At 43.2% G+C, this 20190-nt stretch overlaps 1 long non-coding RNA gene across 1 annotated transcript in view; it reads left to right on the top strand.

Annotated features, from left to right (window-relative positions):
* LOC137358531 (uncharacterized) overlaps positions 1–19782 on the top strand; it is a 28573-nt gene extending 8791 nt beyond the window's left edge. The window contains exons 2-3 of the long non-coding RNA XR_010971220.1: positions 4514–4629; positions 17723–19782. This is a non-coding gene — a long non-coding RNA (uncharacterized lncRNA). The remainder of the gene's footprint in view (positions 1–4513; positions 4630–17722) is intronic.
* The last annotated feature ends 408 nt before the right edge of the window (positions 19783–20190 follow it).

Below are 20190 nucleotides of genomic sequence, written 5' to 3' on the forward strand. Positions count from 1 at the left end.
AACTCTTGCCCCTCCCTGCCCTTTGCTACTATTCCAGTCTATATTCAGATAATTAAAGTCCCCCATTATAACCAATCTATAATTCTTGTATCTCTCTGTAATGTCCTTGCAAATTTGTTCCTCTGCATCTTTCCCACTAGTTGGTGGCCTATAGACAACACCGAGCAATGTAATTGCACCTTTTTTGTTCATTAGCTCCAGCCAACTAGGTTCTGTCATTGACCCCTCTGGGACATCTCTCTCCAGCACTGCAACGTTCTCCTTAATCAATATTGCCACCCCTTCCCCTTTCCTTCCTATCTTTCCTGAACACCTTGTATCCAGGAATATTTAATACCTAGTACTGCCTTTCTTTGAGCCAGGTCTCTGTTATAGCCACAACATCATATTTCCACATGGCAATCTGTGCCTGTTACTCACCAATCGTATTTACCACACTTCACGCAATCACATTCATGCACATTAACCCTAATTTAGACTTTATTACTTTCTTCCTTACTCTGAATTATGTACTTATCAAGATGACAGATGTCGGTGCTGCGATTGGTGGGTGCAAGAAGCAGACCACATGTTCCTCTCCAATTATTTGTCTGTCGCCCTTAGAGAAACCCAAGGACAGCTTCAAAATGTGAAACATTAGTGCACCACACAGTGAGTTTGTACATTCTGTTGAAAAGAGAATAGGATCTCCTTTTTATTTATTCATGTTAAAGACCATATGGCCTGTCACCATCAGACACTCCCAGGAAAGGTACAGCACGGGTTAGATAGAGAGTAAAAGATCCGGCCCATTATCTCTACAGCCAACAGGCAGATTCTGCTGCACTGGAGTCTAGAAATGAACAAGTGGACACATATTTCATAACTACAGTCACCCTACTGTCATCACTTTCACAGAGTGATCCCCTAGGGTGACTAATATCTTCAGCCAAGGTTGAAGAACATAGGCAGAATTCTACAGAAACCTTCCATCCAATTTGACATGCCATTGGAAGAGGTTTTGAATGTTGCATGATCATATGGGAGGAAGGGCAGGTCATGGCAGCTCCCAGGACACCTGAAATGCTCAGGTTGACCTCACACATTAACTAAGTTAATATGCTTTTCCATTTTTGTAGGGCACAGTTTGGTCTAATGGAGGACCTGTATGCAAACCATGATGCGCCCTACACTTTAGAAAAAAATGTCAGTGTCAAAAAAAACCTGCTTGGATGTCTGCTATTGTCGCTCAGTGCCAAAATGCACCTTCCAGACTGCACGCCTTAGGAGAACCTCAGAGGTATTGTGGATACATTGGTGCATCGAGGAATGGCTTTCTTGTATCAAATACCTCATGACAGTTTGGAAGAACCTTGAAGCATAAAAGTTCAGGTCTGTGGTTACCTAAAGTGCTGTGCTCATGGTGGATTGGCCCTCCAGTTGGGATGCCTTGAGATGACACAACTCAGTGACCATCTCCCTGGCCAACTGTTAGCCTGTCCGTCCAGTTCAGTCCTGTTAAGGGACTCATTTATTTTCCAGATTCCAGTTGTGGTGAAGAGTCTACATCCAGAATTTTAACCTGTCTTTACTCTTTCCAGATGCTGACAGACCTGTGTATTTCCAGCATTTGCTGTTTTTATTTCAGGCTTCCAATATATGTAGTTTTTCTCTTTTTGTCTTAGTTGGCCTGGAAAAGTTTGATACCAAGTTTCTGCTGCTATCTCAATTTTCAGTATTCTCTGCTAGATTTTGTTCATTGGCCGAAAAGCAATGAAGAAATGAACATCAGATTAAGTTGACTTGCACATTGTTCTTCTTCCTGTTCCATGTGGTGACCCCTCTGGATATTCTGATGATAATGGGAAATCACTATGTGAGAATATATTATTAATATGTGTTTTGCCTATTCAGTTTTAGTTTGAACAGTAGGATACAATATAATATAATATATAATGTTCTCCCATGTGGGGCATCATCGTCAAGCCTGTTCTTGTCCTCACCTGCTTTCGACACAGGGTAGTGGTAATCTACAGCTGTGGCCCAAGGATTACAATGGTAACCAGAGGTAATGCATGTGTTAACAACTTACCACCACAGTGTTTTATTATGAGTTATGTCAACAATGAGATATGATGTACTATTCCTAATCTTAAATTATAAGATATTTCAGTACTTCCTAGAACAGCCTGATCTGATCACATGCAAATTTCTATTTTTAAAGTCTATAATATGACTATTTTTGATATAAAATCACTGTATATTGAATAGGAAAAAAATTCCTGTCAATTTTCTCTACTTCATTCCCCAACCGCCCCCTACCTTCTCTTGACATTCTTGAAGATTCCTGCTGGGATATGGTTCCACAGGGTGCATCGCTCAATTTTTAAATCTTAATTAGTGAGCCTAGAGAGTGAGCCTCAGCGTGGTATTTAACTTGGGGGGCATCATAGCTATTCCTGATCTTGTCCTCAGCTGGAGCCTACTTTGCCCCTCCCTATCTTTGTAACCAGCCCTAAAATCTCCAGAAACTCTACTTTCCTCCAACTCTGGCCTCTTATGCACCCACCATTCCCTTCACCCCACTATAGGCCAGGCCTTCAGTCGTTCTAGGCCCTAAACTCTGGAATTCTCTCCTTAAATCTCTACACCTATCTCTGCTCCATTAAGTCATTCCTGGAAACTTATGTCTTTGGTCAAGTTTTTGATCACCCACTCTAATATCTCCTTCTTTGTTTTGGTGTCAGTTTTTGCCTGATTATGCTCCTGTGTAGTACCACAGGATGTTTTACTGTGTTAAAGGCGCTATATAAATGCAAATTGTTACATGCGCCCACTTTGCAGCATGGCTTGCTAGATAATAAACAGGAGTAGCAATTCTGGCTAATTTTCACCTTCCACGGGGTACTGAAGCCACTTTCATCATCTACTATCACCACCCTGGCTTAGATCAACCTACTCAGCACAGACCAGAGATTGAACCTGGCATCTTCCTCATCTATATAGCTCAATATCAGGCAATGCATTACATCAGGGGAGCTCAAGCTCAAATTTGAATTGTTATGTAATGTACGTTTACAAATTTTATAAATAAAGTATATTTTTGAAAAAAAAATCTTCGGTGACCAAGTAGAGCATGATATAGGGTGGAGTCAAGGAACAAATCACCTGACTGCCCTCTTAGCAAGACAACGATGCGTAATGAGAGAACCCAAGAGGAGAGGATTTTTTACATTTCTAAATGGAACAAAAGAAGCCTTGTGTGAGTTATCCGAAATAGGAAAAGGGTGAATTTAGTTCATCTTCAAATCTTTAAATCACTGGAGGTTTCATTTTGGCTGTGTGCTATTCTTAGTGCACTTGTGAACACACTCGTATTAAATTCCTGTCTGTACTATTTTAATACAGTCATTAACCTGGTTAAAATAGGAGTCAAATTATCACTTATTTTTGATGCTATGGCTTCTCTTTACCGTTATATACAAGTCATTACTCCTACTGTTGACACTGCAGAATTCCAGGTTAATGACTATCTTGTTCTGTAGCTTCTCTTAGAGAGTGGGCCTCACCTGCTCAATAATAATTAAATGCACTTATATAGTGTATAATGTAGGCTACATGAAGTGCGAAGAGGAAACCTTCTCCTATATTCACCTCTTCTTGCCCCCTCACCCCCACCCGCCCACCTGATGTTACCTTCACAACTGTCCTCTGGCAGCACGCATAGCAATCACCCCTTTCAACAGTTTTTACCAATGCACATACAAGCCAGCCACACAGTTGGCTGTTCCTGTCAGGTTACCAGCCAGCCCTCTTGGTTTGGGGAAGATGTCTGATATGGGTAGATATGAAGGAAGAGGGGAAAACTAAAATAAATTAAACCAGTAATATGCCCTGTGTACTGTCCAATACTGGCAGTACAATTTGCACTGCATTGGGTGATCTCAATCAGAGCAGCAATAGAGCTACTGCAGTTGCTGTCAGTGCTCTTAGATAAAGGCGGAAGGGGTGGAAATCAGCCAGCGTTCCCCTTCCTGTCTGCTGTCCAGTGACCTCTGCTGGATTGGACTGAGCTCTGATGCCCCCCTCCCCACATGGTCAAATAACACGCAAACACTCAGGTAGAATTCCCACTGAGGTTCTCCCAATCTCCCACTGTAACTTCAGCAGAAGCCCCAGAGCAACGGTACAAATAGCCTTTTTCTCTGTCTTTCTGGGGTTTCCGCTGAAGCTATGGTGGGAGATCAGGAGAAACCCTAAGGAAATTCTACCCCTCACATGTTTAGGTCCACGCTTGAAGAATGGCCACTTGGAATGATATTCCAGCAAAAATCAGCACTTTCAGGCTAAAGAATAATTAATAATAAATTCAGAAATAAAATATCTTGCTGTAACTTGTTTTGACAGTTCAATTACTGAGGAGTTGCAAAATAAGATGGCTCAAGGAAAAGTGATTGTGTATATTTGTTTCCTCAGATTGGGGCATAGCTTTCATATAAAGTGTCCCTAAATGCTTTTCTTTCCATTTTTCTAGTTGCCCTCTTGGTGTCTGGTCAGATAAATGAGCCTCTCTGTGTCTGTGTGGTCCTGACCAGCTTGGATATTCCTGCAATCAGGAAGGTCATCACAGGATCAAAGTCCATGCAACAGGTAAATGTCATTTGGGCTGTAAACAGTAAAATGTGCAATTTGTACAAAAAGTTATTCATTTCTCCTCCCCATATTTTCTCCCCCATCTCTCCTGAAAGTATTGACTCTGTCTGGAGTGTAGGTTTCAGGGGTAACAGTATTTCTTTGGTCCCTCATCCAAATGCCCATTCTTCATGCGTGAGCACAAACAGTCGGGGCTGGCAGGATATTTGAATGTGGAGAGCATTACAGCCAAGCCCAAGCCTGTCCTTACCCAACGTATATGCACATGGACTTTCTCACAGGGGTCACTGGTTAGATTTCAGGAGCAGTAAACCAGGCTGATGTTCCTCCCTTTCCTTAACCTACCTCCAAGGGCAATGTACAAAAGTAAAATACTGCAGATGCTGGAAATCTGGAATAAAAACAGAAAATGTTGGAAACACTCAGCAGGTCTGGCAGGAGAGAGAAAGGGAGTTAACGTTTCAAATTGATGACCTTTCACAGAAATTTGTTGCATCTCAACTGCTGCTACAGCTGAGATCAGCTAATTCAACCTAGACTAGGGATTGACTTTAGGATCTATTAATGTACGATCCGGCACTGAACCACAGTTTACCCATTAAGTCATCAACGGAACTAAAAGAAAATCATTTACTCAACAAAAATGCTTTGTTTATAGCCAGTTAAGTGAGTGTAAATTGAAAACACTATTCTTGGAAATGAAAGCAATTTGGTATCCACCAACATTCTCTTTATTTTTCAATTTAATGGCCCTGTGAACCGGTTTAGATCAAGAGTGTGACTGCAGTGCAAGTCCCTCCCCAATGATGAGCAAGATGCACCCGTCCTTTTGGGCCACTCAGATGAAAAGTGGTAAACTTGAAAGGAAATGAGCCCCGTAGATCTACAACATGCTAATTAGTGCAGTGCCAGCATAGCATTACCCCTGCCAACTTGCCATTTTACTGAACTGCTCAGTACAAACATTGTCAATGTAGCTTTCAGATTTTTCTCTGTATTAAAACTACAGTAAAAGTTAGCGGCGTGTGGCGCCAGAGGCAACTGGAGATGGAGTTGTTGCTGATCACACCACCTTTCTTAAAGAAGATAAATGGCAGAAATTGGCAGTAAATGGAGGACCTTGTATATCAGATCCAAAAAAATGCCCCCCATTGGCTCAGAGGGTAAACAGTATAATACTGAGCCAAAAATAGCAGGAAGATTCTCAGGTTGGAGCCCCCAGTCTGTTTTAGCTGTTTCAACTGGGACAGAGGTGTGTCAGTGCAGGGAGGGAGAAATCAGCCAGAGTTCACGCTCTGATCGCTATCCAGTGATGCTTCTGTAAGGCATTGTCTCAGTTTACACACAAAGAATGGCGACATAGCATACCCTCGTATGAGTCACTGCCTTCAGGAGAAGAAGGGAAAAAAATGACCAATGATTGACAACAACAACGACTTGTATTTTTATTGTGCTTTTAATTTCATAAAACATCCCAAGGCACTTCACAGGAGAATTATAAAGCAAAATTTTCCATGGAGCCGCATAAGGTGATATTTGGCAGATGGCCAAAAGCTTGGTCAAAGAGGTAGGTTTCAAGAGTGTCTTAAAGGAGGAGAGAGTAGAGACAAAGAAGTTGAGGGAGGGAATTCCAGAGTAAAGGCCCAGGCAGCTGAAGGCACTGCCACCAATGGTGGAGCGATTAAAATTGGGGATGCTCAAGGGGCCAGAATTAGAGGACTGCGGATATCCTGGAGGGTTGTGGGGCTGAAGGAGATAACAGAGATAGAGAGGGGCAAGGCCATGGAGGGATTTGAAAAGAAGGATGAGAATTTAAAAATTCAGGCATTGCTTAACCGAGACCCAATGTCGGTCAGTGAGCACAGATTTAGTAATAGGTCAACTATGAAAGATGGTGAGGAGTATATCCTCTGAATTCCAGTTTAAAGGAGTAAGCTGGACATGGACTTTGTCCTACATCATATCATAAAGTACATCTGTATTATATCTTGTTCATATGAAGTTGCAGCCAGGCCATTTTACTATGAGTTTCAAATCGAGTTGCTGCTGAAAGAATTTCTTTTGTCTTTGCTTTGGGGACAATTTGAAGCAATATACAATGCTATCTGGATAATAGCTGCTCGTTCAGGGGAGGTGACTTACCTTTGTTTAAGCTATGCCTACAAATAAGATCTAATCCGGTCAAGGTTGTCTGGGTGGGACCTCCAGCTTGTGAAATGATAATGCGGGAAGACACGCTGCAAAAAGAAATGAAGCTCGTTGCCTGTGATTGATGTGATCATTAAGAGGATTAAGATTAACAATGTTGTACTATATTCATTTTTACTTCCAAATAAATCTTTTTTTAAAAAGTAAATGTTATATGTAGTTTTAGCCTGAATGATAGTGTGGTGCTTTTCCACCCATTGAAGAGGTCAAGAGTGCCTGGTGACCATCCTAAGGATCTTCCAGTGTGTAATACCTCAGTATAAGGGTGTTTGTCTTGCAGCACATTATGCATAAGGTTTCAAGTTTTGGTTTATAGGAAGCTTGGGTCTGCCAGTGGAAACTGCTTTGTTGCTATGAGCATGGATAAATACCGTTGAGAGCACAAATTATAACAGGGGGTTATAGTAAGTGTGAGTGTAGCATTGCCAAAGGACAACCAGTTGATCCAAATCCAGAAGAAATCGGTCTCTGGAGGAAACTGCAACTCGTACGAGACACATCAAGAGCTGTAGGACGGAATTTGATGGCAGTGTTTTTATTTCTTTTATGGGGGTGGTAAGAACAGTGTGTAGCCCTGATGTAACTCTGGAGTTTGGCAGCTTTCCTTAAGATATCACTGTTGCTATTAGGTCATGTCATAGCCAATGTTGCCAGCAACAGAGCAGTTGGTAACAACTTTACTATTGCACAAGCTTCTGATAATCGATTTGCTGTTATAAGCTTGCTTTATCTAGCTGTGAATTTTATATAGAGAGAGGCATGCCTTGTTAGTGGGTGCTTATAGGCTATTCAATACTTACTGGGGGACAACTCCACAAGTGCTGATAGCTCCCAGTGCCTTCCCCAACTTATCATTCTTTATGTATGAGTCCAGACTGTGCGGGCTGAATTTTCCTGGCCCATTGAAGGCAGGAAGACTGGCAATATGGCGGGGAAGGCGTCGGGAGGGGAGCCTGATGTCTTCCAGCCGCCATGGCAAATTGCCAGTGGCGGGAACCTTGGCGGCGCAGCTGCCCGCCAGGCAGCCAATTAAGCCACTTAAGTGGCCAATTAAGGACCACTTCCTGTCCCCACAAGCATTATGCCCACATCGGGAGGGCCCGCCGCGGGGTGGGGAGGCCACCAGGTAAATCCTGGTGGCCTTCCAGCAGGTTCTGGGGCGGGAGGGCCCTCCTTGATGGGTGCTCCATAGCCCCCACCCACCCCAACCCCCCCGGCGGTAATGGTTGTGCCACGGCAACAGCGCCACCAGTGCCCGGCTTCACCCAACCAAACTCACCACTCTTTCAGGGCGCCTCGCCATTTAGATGCCTTCTCCCTGGTAATACAGCTTCCGTATTGTCTACTATTTGCAGTGGCGCTCCTGAAGCTGCCGAGCTGCTGGCCCTTTGATTGGGCCAGCAGCTCTTGGGGGCGGGCTGCAGTCCTCTCAATTGGTCATCGCCAGCAAAATGCTGCCACAATCCCACCTCCCGCTGGAGCAGGGTTGGCTTCTGCTTTTGGCCCCGGCAGCGAGACTTGACCATCAGCAAAAAGATTCAGCCCTGTGTGTCGGCAGAATATTTAATAATGAGAAGGTAAATCACAGGCGAGCCTTCTAAAAGCGATCAAGCAGTAGCATTAAATTCTGATTCAATTTAACAGCCTATTTTTGTCCATTTCTTATGTAATTACTTTATCTCGAATAGATCATACAGCTCAATTGGAGGATCAATTTTAACTTAGTGGCTTGCCATGGACGCTATCTTTTTTTCCTTTTCTCCCTTCCTCTCTTGAAGATGCTGACTCATGCTGAGACAATTCATGAGAGTTCTACATGTTCTCATGTAATTTACAAGATATTATTGACAAGCTTAGTATAAAATCTTTTGGTAGACATGATTACAAATCATTTAGAAAAGCTGTGTATAATAATTATTAGAGTGACAAGACACGAGCATTCTTCAGAGGCCTTTGAAGTCTTTGGGCCTGTTAAATTGAATCAGAATTTAATGCTACTGCTTGATCGCTTTTAGAAGGCTTGCCTGTGATTTACCTTCTCATTATTAAATATTCTGCCGACACACAGGGCTGAATCTTTTTGCTGATGGTCAAGAGGTCTTTGGGCCTAAAATTCTGATGGCACTGTTCTGCCAGCGGAAGTATTTAAGGGCTCCAATCCAGTTTCAAATTGTGAGGTTGGGTCATTTAAATGCTGCATGTGATTTTCTTGTTCAATGATGGGAGCTAGTGCAGAATGCAGACTGTGTGGAAAACTGAAGAGGCAGAAGTGGGTGAAGTGTCGCTGTTGCAGCCAGTTTCTGGATTATTAATGGCAGAAGACTGCTGTATGTGTCAAGTTGAAATGACGGAGCCAGAGGTAGTGAAAGTACAAATACTTAGAACATTATTGGTGGTCTGCCTACTTCATTTGAAGAATACAAGTCAGAAAAGATAGTTTAGTTCTTTTTAAGTGACAAAAACAGGCTGTTGACCTTGTGCAGATTATGCAAAGGGAAAATGTACCAACAAATAGTGAAGACAACAGGTAGTGAGTCCTACCAAAGGTTTACACATAAATCTTGAAGTACAGCACAATATTGACCTAAACTTACCATCGCTTGGTGCACTCAAGCCGATGACAGCAACAACTCTGAAGGTTGGGGCTCTGCCTGCTACTGCAAACCCAGAGGGGAAACACATAATTGATTTCCTTGGCACTGATGAAAATGGTCTTCAAGCAACATTCGCATGCATGAGTGCAAGACACAGTTTGTCATTCAGGGTGTTCTGTTCCTCACCTGACTTGAGAGGCGCTGCAAATACAAGGGGCTGAACTTTCTGCTGATGGTCAAGGGCTGGCAGCTCGACAGCCTCAGCAGCACCAGTGCTAGAATGGCCGTTGCTGAGGCTGCATCATCAGGGAGAGGGCACCTGAATGGCGAGGCGCCCTCGAAGAGAGGTGTGTTTTGTTGGGGGATGCTGGGGCCAGACAGGCAGGCCCCGGCGATTGGGGTGTGTTGGATGGTTGTGGGCCATGGAACTCACATCAAGGAGGCCCCCCGCCCCCACAACCCACTGGGAGGCCACCAGTGTTTACCTGGCGGTCTCTCCACGCAGCAGCGGGCCCTCCTGATGTAGGCAAAATGCCTGCGGGGGCGGGAAGTGGCCCTTAACTAGCTGCTTAAGTGGCTCAATTGGCTGCCTGGCAGGCTGCTCTGCCGCCAAGGTTCCCACCACTGGCAATATACCATGGTGGTGGGAAGACATCAGGGTCCCCTCCTCACGCCTTCCCCTGCCATATTACCAGCCCTCCCACCACTCAGCCCATCTCCAATGGGTTTGGAAAATTCAGCCCAAGGACTTACTTTGCCAAAATCAGTAAATTATATCAAGAAAATAGTGATGGACCATGGCAAGTCAGTGAGATCTTTTATAATGCGTGATATGGTAGCTCGCAAGGAGAAATTTGTAAAGCTTAGCCTGTCTTTAGATGAATGGACTTCAGCTTGAAGCAGACAATAAATGTCCATGGAATGGTTGCAAAGATTTGGCGCCTTGGATTGATTTGAGTTTACAGGTCTGTATAGCTGAGAAGTGTTCCCAGCTATTGGAAATGAAGCTGGAAATATATGGTCTCGCACTGTGAATGACATATTTCTCATAACTGACAGCTGCAGTATGATAGTGAAAGCTGAACAGCAAGATGCACTATTGCAATCCAACTTGTACCTTAGGCTGTACTGTGCAAGAACCCTGGCCCCATCCCATTCCTAATTTACTTGGCAAATCCAACTACAAAGATGAAGGAGTGAATGTGACATCTGATGAGAGTTGGGATACTGGTTTTAATGAAGATGATCTTTATTTCAATCTGCCATTACCATACTGGTACATGATATCCATCCTATGACTAAAAAGGCAAGAAATGTTATCTCTCTATTTCACAAATCTCCCGTGCTTCAGAGACAAGCCAGGAGGAATGTGGATAAGAAAAGAGGATCATTTCAGATTGTATTATTTGTTGAAACTACCTTCTTTCTACACTGGAACACATACTAATTCTAAAGATCTCCATTTAGAGGGTGTTCTTGACCTGAAATGGCCATTGGATAGGATGTGTATTACGTCTGAGGTGGGAGGAGTGCACTGTCTTTTCTAGTTCCACTTCTCCACAGGTCACAACATCTATTTAAATGTTTATCCGGTTTCTGATACAGCCAATCATATACTCTTTTTTTTATCCCAGAACAAAATACACCAACCAGGTTTCTTTAATAAACAACAAAATTATCAGTTTATTATAAAACAAGACGTAACCAATAACGAAGCAAAGCATTAACACACCTATTAAAATATGAAAGTCCCCTTTTTAAAAATTCCCCAACTACACTCACGCACACTCACTGGAATAAATCCAGAAATTCACTCTGCAGAGGTATGTTACAAAAAAAAAGACAAAAAAAACTACTTTGGCCAAATACTTGCTAGCTCTTGACGAAGAAAGAAAGAAGATATAGAAGGAAGTCAGTTGTCCCTTTTTTGGTCTGGCGTCTGGGTATACAGAGATGGGTCACTAGGATCGTTTCAGAAGCAGTCCGTCCTGGAGATGTCAAGAATTATTCTAGTGGGCTTTCTAGTAGAAATGTGGCATCAAGGTTTTTCCGCCAGCACACACTTGAATCACAGGATTTTTTTCCAGCTCCTCAGGAGCCATACGATACCAGAGATTTTTTTTCCACACTGGATCTTGGCAGGATTTCTTCAAAAAGGTAGAGAAGGAGGTGAGCTGGGTGATTTCTTTTCTCCTTGGCAAGAAAACACCAACTGTCTTCAAACAGTTCACACCACATCTAACCGAAAACAACGTCCAAACCCCAAACAGTGAGTCCACCTCCTGACCTCCATAAACCTTGACATGTGGTTTCTGTGTAACCATTTCCCCCAAGTCACCAAGGGTTCTGTTGTTTTCTGAGACCAAATCAAAAGTGATCTCCAGCACAGCTGGCTTTCAAACAACATCTTGTCCTGTCGGTGAACTTGGTAAAAAAAAAAAATCCGTGGAATCTTTTCACTTAACACAAGTCCTCAAAAAATAAAAATATTTAAAAATAATGGAAGCACTTTTGTAACACTTGAAGAGTTTGATCAGATTGTAGAAATATTGGCTTCATTTGATCCAATCGATTTGGCTGTGGAGTCTTTGTGCAACAGAGCGGTCAAACGTCTGATGGTTGATGCTGCCGTGTGCAACAGATAAAGGAGCACTGCTCCAGTAATTTAAATGGCCTCCTCCAGTACCAGCTGAACCCAGATATGGATGATATTTTCTTGCCCATTTTGTTATTGGAACAGTAGGTGGAAAGGCGCCTAGGTCTGTCTCGGGACAATATCTGCAGGTACTGCAATTGTGGCAATGCTGACATCAGAGAGTCTGACAAGCACAGTCACTGAAAATTGGAGCTGGAGCTGTTGATTCAGGCCTCTGCTGTGCTCAAGACTACAATCATCAGACAATGGTGAAATGAGAGGTATCTTTTTTTTAAGCAAATGGCAGCTCGACATGGGGATCCTATCCATGGTGATTATATAACGACCTGTCCATAAATCCATAGAATCAGCACAAAAAGAGGCCTTTTGGCCCATTGAGCCTGTGCTGATTCTTTTGAAGAATAATTCAGTTAGTCCCACTCCCCACTCTTTCCCCATATCCCTGCAATTTTCTTCTCCTTTAAGTACTTATCCAGTTCCCTTTTGAAGGTTACTATTGAATCTGTATCCACCTGTTACTTGCTGGGTAAAAAGTTTTTCCTCATGTCGCCTCTGGTTTTTCAGCTTGTTATGACCAGGTAAGAAGGGTGTCAATGGGTCCCTCTCAGTCTTCACCTGGTCTTACCATAACAGGGTTTAATTTTAAACACACTGTTTTTAGCTCTCTCTTGGTGAATCTTTGTTCACCACTTTCCAACTATAAGGCAAAAAAAAACAGCACCAACAGGCTTTCTTAGGTTTAAAGAAGAAAAGTTGAAATTTAATAAACTTAAACTCTAATTCGGTTGATGCCCACGCTAGCATGCATATACAATATACACATGCAAATAGAGGTCCTCAAGGTAGTGTCCTAGGCCCAACCATCTTCAGCTGCTTCATCAATGATCTTCCTTCAATCATAAGGTCAGAAGTGGGGATGTTCTCTGATGATTGCACAATGTTCAGCACCATTCGTGACTCCTCAGATACTGAAGCAGTCAGTGTAGAAATGCAGCAAGACCTGGACAATATCCAGGCTTGGGCTGATAAGTGGCAAGTAACATTCGCGCCACACAAGTGCCAGGCAATGACCATCTCTGAAAAGAGAGAATCTAACCATCTCCCCTTGACATTCAATGGCATTACCATCGCTGAATCCCCCACTATCAACATCCTAGGGGCTACCATTGACCAGAAACTGAACTGGAGTAGCCATATAAATACCGTGGCTACAAGAGCAGGTCAGAGGCTAGGAATCCTGAGGCGAGTAACTCACCTCCTGACTCCCCAAAGCCTGTCCACCATCTACAAGGCACAAGTCAGGAGTGTGATGGAATACTCTCCACTTGCCTGGATGGGTGCAGCTCCAACAACACTCAAGAAGCTCGACACCATCCAGGACAAAGCAGCCCGCTTGATTGGCACCCCATCTACAAACATTCACTTCCTCCACCACCGACGCACAGTGGCAGCAGTGTGTACCATCTAGAAGATGCACTGCAGCAATGCACCAAGGCTCCTTAGACAGCACCTTCCAAACCCGGGACCTCTACCAACTAGAAGGACAAGGGCAGCAAATACATGGGAACACCACCACCTGCAAGTTCCCTTCCAAGTGACACACCATCCTGACTTGGAACTATATCGCCGTTCCTTCACTGTCACTGGGTCAAAATCCTGAAACTCCCTTCCTAACAGCACTGTGGGTATACCTACCCCAAATGGACCGCAGCGGTTCAAGAAGGCAGCTCACCACCACCTTCTCAAGGGCAATTAGGGATGGGCAATAAATGCTGGCCTAGCCAGCGACGCCCACATCCCTGAATGAATTTAAAAAAGACAGAAAAGAGCAGAAGAAAATAAAGTGGAATAGTTTGAGGCAATATCTGAAGAGTATTTGTTACGGTTCTTCGAGCTCATTGTACGGTCCTTTTGCAGGTAGATCTTGCTTTTTGTTGGGGCCCAGTTTTCTTCTTAAACCTTGTTCGCTGTAGGAGACTTTTCTCTCTTGGGGTTCATGTGGCTTCAGTGGATTCAGAGGCTTGTGAGAAAGAGATGGGCGCAGACAGGAAAGATCTTCTCAGTCCCAGGAGTAAACAGACTTTCTGAGTTCAAACTGTTTGTACAATTCAGAAAAAAACCCAGGTTGCCAAGCAGGTTAGTCATGTGACTAACTGGTCTGACCACGTCTTGGATTGTATCACCTTAGCAGTCTCTGGAATACCTGGTGGTCAAGGCCCATTGTGGGTTGAATGTGTCAGGGAATGGTCCTTTGTCCTTCCAATCACTGTCTGTTAATATGCAAATGTCTTTTCCAGCCATGGCTGATCTGTTTAACAAGTCCTTTCTTCACTCCAGTAACAGCTTAAAATCAATGTGCATAACAAAATTAATGTGCCTCATTCTTGGCAGGTGGGGGCCTAGCATGACAAGCCAGTGCCCTCTGCTTTAGCACCCTTCAGCCATTGGAAACAGATTTTAAACACCTCCACCAAATCTCCTCTTAGCCTTCTCTGCTGTCAGGAGAACAACCCCAGCTTCCCAATCTATCCACATAACTGTAATCCCTCATCTCTGGAACTATTACAGTAAATCTCTTCTTTACCCATCCAATTTCTGTAGAGACTGGATATGTTTCCTGCTGTTGGAGAATATTTTAGAATACATAGTTTTACTTCGCTACAAAATGAACAGCTACTAATTTCTGTGTTACATGATTCCATTGGTGGATCTTTTATGGCCTGTAAAGTTTGATAGGTGGGCTTGGGTATGTTACTGACTGACTCTATTATGTTTGTTGATGATTAATGGTGGGTTTTTTTCTAGCTTGTTAAAGGTACTGGTGGTGGGTACAGAGTCATGGAGTGTTGGAACTGGAGTGGAAAAGTGGATGGATGTGTGTGATGTTGTCACTCAGTCAAGACTGTCACTCAGTTTAGAATGTGCTGAGTATAAATGATGTTGAAAGAAAGCCCTGTATAGCTGACTCGAGGAATCAGGATATCATTTTATATTTTCAAATACAAGATTGAACCTGAAATCTTGGGATCACAATGGATTTCTGGAATTGCAAACTGATCCTTCTTGCTTCTCTGGCATAGTACTCTAGTCCATGTCTTTAATTTTATATCTCTGTTTTCTCTTACTGTCCCTAACCTTGTTTCTCTCTCCCATTTCTGCTCCGTTGTTTCTGTCCGAAGGACAGAGAAGCATTTCTGATAAATGGAGAATGAAATATTTTATTTGTCGCTGAATTTACCTCAATAGAGTTGCAGCGTCTAAAAAAAAATGCATCAGCTCCACCTTCTGGCTGAATTAATACTGAACGTGGATAATATCGGTTAATATGTTGGTCCCACTGGATAGTGCATCATAGTAACAGTCACAGAGAATGTTATTGGTGATTTTGGTTAGGGAGGCTTCAGTGCTGTGGCAGGGGCGGAAACCTGATTAGAGAGATTCAAACGTGAAGTTCAGGGAAAGATGGGCATGGAATTGGGAGGCAACAACATGTTCAAGGATTTTGGAGAGGAAAGGGAGGTTGGAGGTGGGGCAGTCGTTTAAGTAGAGTTAAATTTGGATTTTTTGTGGGTTGGGGGTGATAACAGTGGTTTTGAAAGTGCCTGAGCACAACCACAGTAGTGCTTTCATGGCTTACTTGAGATCAGCAACTCAGCACAGATGGGGACTAAGCCTGTAAATGAATTATCGGTGTGGAACTGAGCCAGGCAGATGAAAGGATCTACAGTTTAATCCCCAGTCTGTTAGGTTAGTTCATCTTAGCATGCCAACATTTACTATCCAGACTTGCATGTGAAGAATTGCCACTTGGCCGAGGTACTGAAGAATGGTCTGTGCCAGTGAACTGTAACCCAGCAATAACAACACCTTCAGGAGAGAAAATTGTGGCCGGAGCTTGGGGGGAGGAATTGAAAAATTAATAATTTTTTAAAATCCTGATAGGAAACTTATTTAAAAATGGCTAGAACATCCACTACTAGCAGAAGTCGTCAAAACTACGATAGATTTGTCATGGCACAATGACCTGATATAAGTACGCTCAGTGAGAGTTACAATCTAAGCCGTGCTGACTGAGGAGGTACCAAGCAGAAGGTAAGATGTAAATAAAAGAAAAATACTGCAGATGCTGGAAATCTGAAATAAAAACAAGAAATGTTGGCAATGCTGGTCTGGCAGCATCTATGGAGAGAGAAGCAGAGTTAACGTTTCAGGTCAGTGACCCTTCATCAGAACTGCATGAAAGGTAAGATGTAACCTGCTGAGAGAAGCAGGTCAAAAGTTCAAGGTGGAGCCAAACCACACATGTCCTTCTCCAGTCCAGATATTTCAAAAAGTGAAATCATCTGCCACTGTTCCAGCAGTGAATGAGTTGCACCAAGGAAGATTGTAAACTGAAAACGAAACTAGCTCGCAAAACGTGGGATTAGACATGGTAATGGTGAAACAAAAGTAAAGCCAGATTCCAAGGTGGTTCAGTGACAGGTTGAAATAAATAAATGATACAGTAGGTAAGACACAGAGTGCCGCACATGCTATTATAGTAACTTATAAATAAAGTTATTATTAATTAATTGCCAGTAAATGTGTGCTTCTGTTTAGCATATAAAAAAGTTCCCCTTTAATATCTGGATAGGCAAGTTCACTGCAGAGTGTGAACCTGCCGTACATACCAGGAAGGTCCAAGGTTCAATGCCTGGACCAGAGATGGGTATCCTGTGATCCCTGCTAGAAATGTGCATGTGGTTGGGGGAAGTTGGGGCCTACTGCAACACTTAACTGCCTTCTGCATCTTAAAAGGGCAGACCACTATTTGGGAAGCTGGGCAAAAGACATACTAAAGTGAATGTATGAGGGTGCTGCAGCAGTGCTCAGAGTTCCACAAGTTCACAGACTCCTCTGTATAGGTATTATCGCAAATGAGGGAAAGGAGGGAAGGAAACCAATCAAAGGAATAGTGTAGGAACTGTGGAAGGAGGTGGTCATGGCAGTCAGTGCCACCTTTACTAAACCCAGCATGGCAGAAAAGGGAAGGAGAGATGGTGCCATAGTGGTAATGTCACAGGACTAGTAATCCAGGCCCAGGCTAATGCCCTGGGGACATGGGTTCAAATCCCACCATGGCAGCTGGTGGAATTTAAATTCAATAAATAAAATCATTTAATTAATAAAAATCTGAAATTGAAAGCTAGTCTCAGTAATGGTGCCATAAAACTATCATTGATTGTCATAAAACCCATCTGGTGCACTAATGCCCTTTAGGGAAGCAAACTTGTCATCCTTACCTGGTCTGGCCTATAATGTGACTCTCGATCCTCAGCAATGTGGTTGACTCTTAACTACCCTCTGAAATGGCCTCAGTTCAAGGGCAGCAAATGCTGGCCTGCTAGTGATGCCCACATCCCATGAAAGAGTAACAAAAATAGACAGTCTGACGTTGTAACAGTCCACTGTAATGACCATTTTTTCCACATTTTAACCCACCTTGTCCTTGCTGTGTTAAGCATCATATATACAACTTCCAGCACGAGGTACCACAATACTCCACCACTTCATTCTTTTTCACCTTATATTGAAATAGTCATTGCATTGGCTCTGTTCCCCTTGCTAAGGTCTTCTTTTTGTGCTTTCATAGGTGTGCCAACAAGCAGACAAAGAGCAGAAAAAGGAACCTGGCTGCTCTGCTTCAGTCCTGGCCAGCACCTCTTTGCACGTGCCATCCCAAACACCAGCCCAGAGACGTGCACCTCAGGAGGATAGCAAGTAAGCCAGAAGGGAGTGTGCAAGGTGATACACAGCCTGAATGGCCAGGAGGAGCTGGGGTGAATGATGAGGAGGCAGACATGTTGATTGGAAGTTCAGGAGTCATCTGACCTTGCATCATGAGCCTTGGGCATCCTGCATTTAAAAGAAAGAAGCTTGAAACATATATACAGGCAGTGAGGGCGGTGCCCTAGAATGTACTGTTGGAGGTGTTCACTAGTCACATTTGTGGAACCATGATGGACATGTGTACACTACTGTAGTCTACCCTGGAGCACATGGCAATTCTAGAATGACCTGTAGCAGAGATGCCACCAACAGACAACCAAAGGACAGTCGCACCTGCTGGCATGTTAGCTGTGACTGCTGCCATTGACACCTTAGGTACCAGAGTGACGAGGGCTGTCTTTCTGGCCTACAAACAACTGGGTCTGGAACTCAGACAAGTATACCTATGGACTTCAGTGATCTGATTAATACCATTCAGCAGCTTTCCCACTGATCAATATTGCAGAGAGCACAGCAAAGTGAGCTGGGAACTTTGGTGAGAGTGAGAATTTAGTGGTAAGTTGTACAGAAATTGTGTTTCTTTTTAAACATCAAACTGCAATTTCAGCCTAGTTTTTAACTTTACAAATTGCCAGTCAGTTGGTAGTTAATTGTCAGTCAATTGTAAGTAGGTCACTGACTGGGTGTTAATTAGATAGTGTGTGATTGGGGACTGACTGAACAGTTGGAACAGGTTTGTGTCTGAAAGGTATTTAAAGGGTAAATACCTGTGAGAGAACAGAGCTCAAAGAGCACAGCAGAATAAGCTGGTAACAGAGTGAGGACTTTAAAACGGGAATTTGGTGTGATCGTGGAGGGCCAAAGCAGGTGCTCAGGAAAAAAGCTAATGTCTTCATTATTTACTCATCCTTTAACACCTAAGTAAGGGACTACTAAACTTAAATTGAAATTTATAAATAAAAGGACAAGGACAAAAACCTACCTAACAGCTTTAAATAAGAAAAATTAAATAAATAAAAATGGACATCAAAAAGAGAAATAGGCTAATTAAACTAAAGTAAGCAATAAAATGTACCTAAAGAAACTAAACTAAATCTATCTGATAATCAAAGTTAATAAGAAGGGTGAATCATTTAGAAAGAAAGAAAACGGTAATAAATAATGGCAGCACATGCAGTGGATCAGTGTATTTTGATATACATTAATGAACTGGACTTATGGGTACAGGGCACAATTTTGAAATTTGCAGATAACATGAAACTTGGAAATGCCATAAACAGTAAGGAAGCTCATAATAGACTTCAAGAGGACATAGACAGGCTAGCGGAATGGGTGGACACGTGGCAGATGAAATTCAACGCAGAAAAGTGAGGTGATACATTTCAGTAGGAAGAATGAGGAGAGATAATACAAACTAAATGGTACAATTTTAAAGGGGATACAAAAAGAGAGAGGCCTGTGGGGGCTTGTACACAATTGTTTGAAGGTGGCAGGAGAGGTTAACATAGCAGTTAATAAAGCATATGAGATAAATAAAGGCATACAGTACAAAAGCCAGGAAGTTATGCTAAACCTATATAAAAACACTAGTTCGGACCTGGTTGGAATAGTGTGTCCAATTCTGGGCACCACACTTTCGGAACGACATGAAGGCTTTGGAAAGAATTTTTTTATTATTCATTCATGGGATGTGGGTGTCGCTGGCCAGGCCAGCATTTATTGCCCATCCCTAATTGCCCTTGAGAAGGTGGTGGTGAGCTGCCTTCTTGAACCGCTGCAGTCCATTTGGGGTAGGTATGCCCACAGTGCTGTTAGGAAGTGAGTTCCAGGATTTTGACCCAGCGACAGTGAAGGAATGGCGATATAGTTCCAAGTCAGGGTGGTGTGTGACTTGGAAGGGAACTTGCAGGTGGTGGTGTTCCCATGTATTTGCTGCCCTTGTCCTTCTAGTTTGTAGAGGTCCCGGGTTTGGAAGGTGCTGTCTAAGGAGCCTTGGTGCATTGCTGCAGTGCATCTTCTAGATGGTACACACTGCTGCCACTGTGCGTCGGTGGTGGAGGGAGTGAATGTTTGTAGATGGGGTGCCAATCAAGCGGGCTGCTTTGTCCTGGATGGTGTTGAGCTTCTTGAGTGTTGTTGGAGCTGCACCCATCCAGGCAAGTGGAGAGTATTCCATCACACTCCTGACTTGTGCCTTGTAGATGGTGGACAGGCTTTGGGGAGTCAGGAGGTGAGTTACTCGCCTCAGGATTCCTAACCTCTGACCTGCTCTTGTAGCCACGGTATTTATATGGCTACTCCAGTTCAGTTTCTGGTCAATGGTAGCCCCTA

The sequence above is a fragment of the Heterodontus francisci genome, chromosome X, assembly GCF_036365525.1.
Source record: "Heterodontus francisci isolate sHetFra1 chromosome X, sHetFra1.hap1, whole genome shotgun sequence".
NCBI classification, from domain to species: Eukaryota; Metazoa; Chordata; class Chondrichthyes; order Heterodontiformes; family Heterodontidae; genus Heterodontus; species Heterodontus francisci.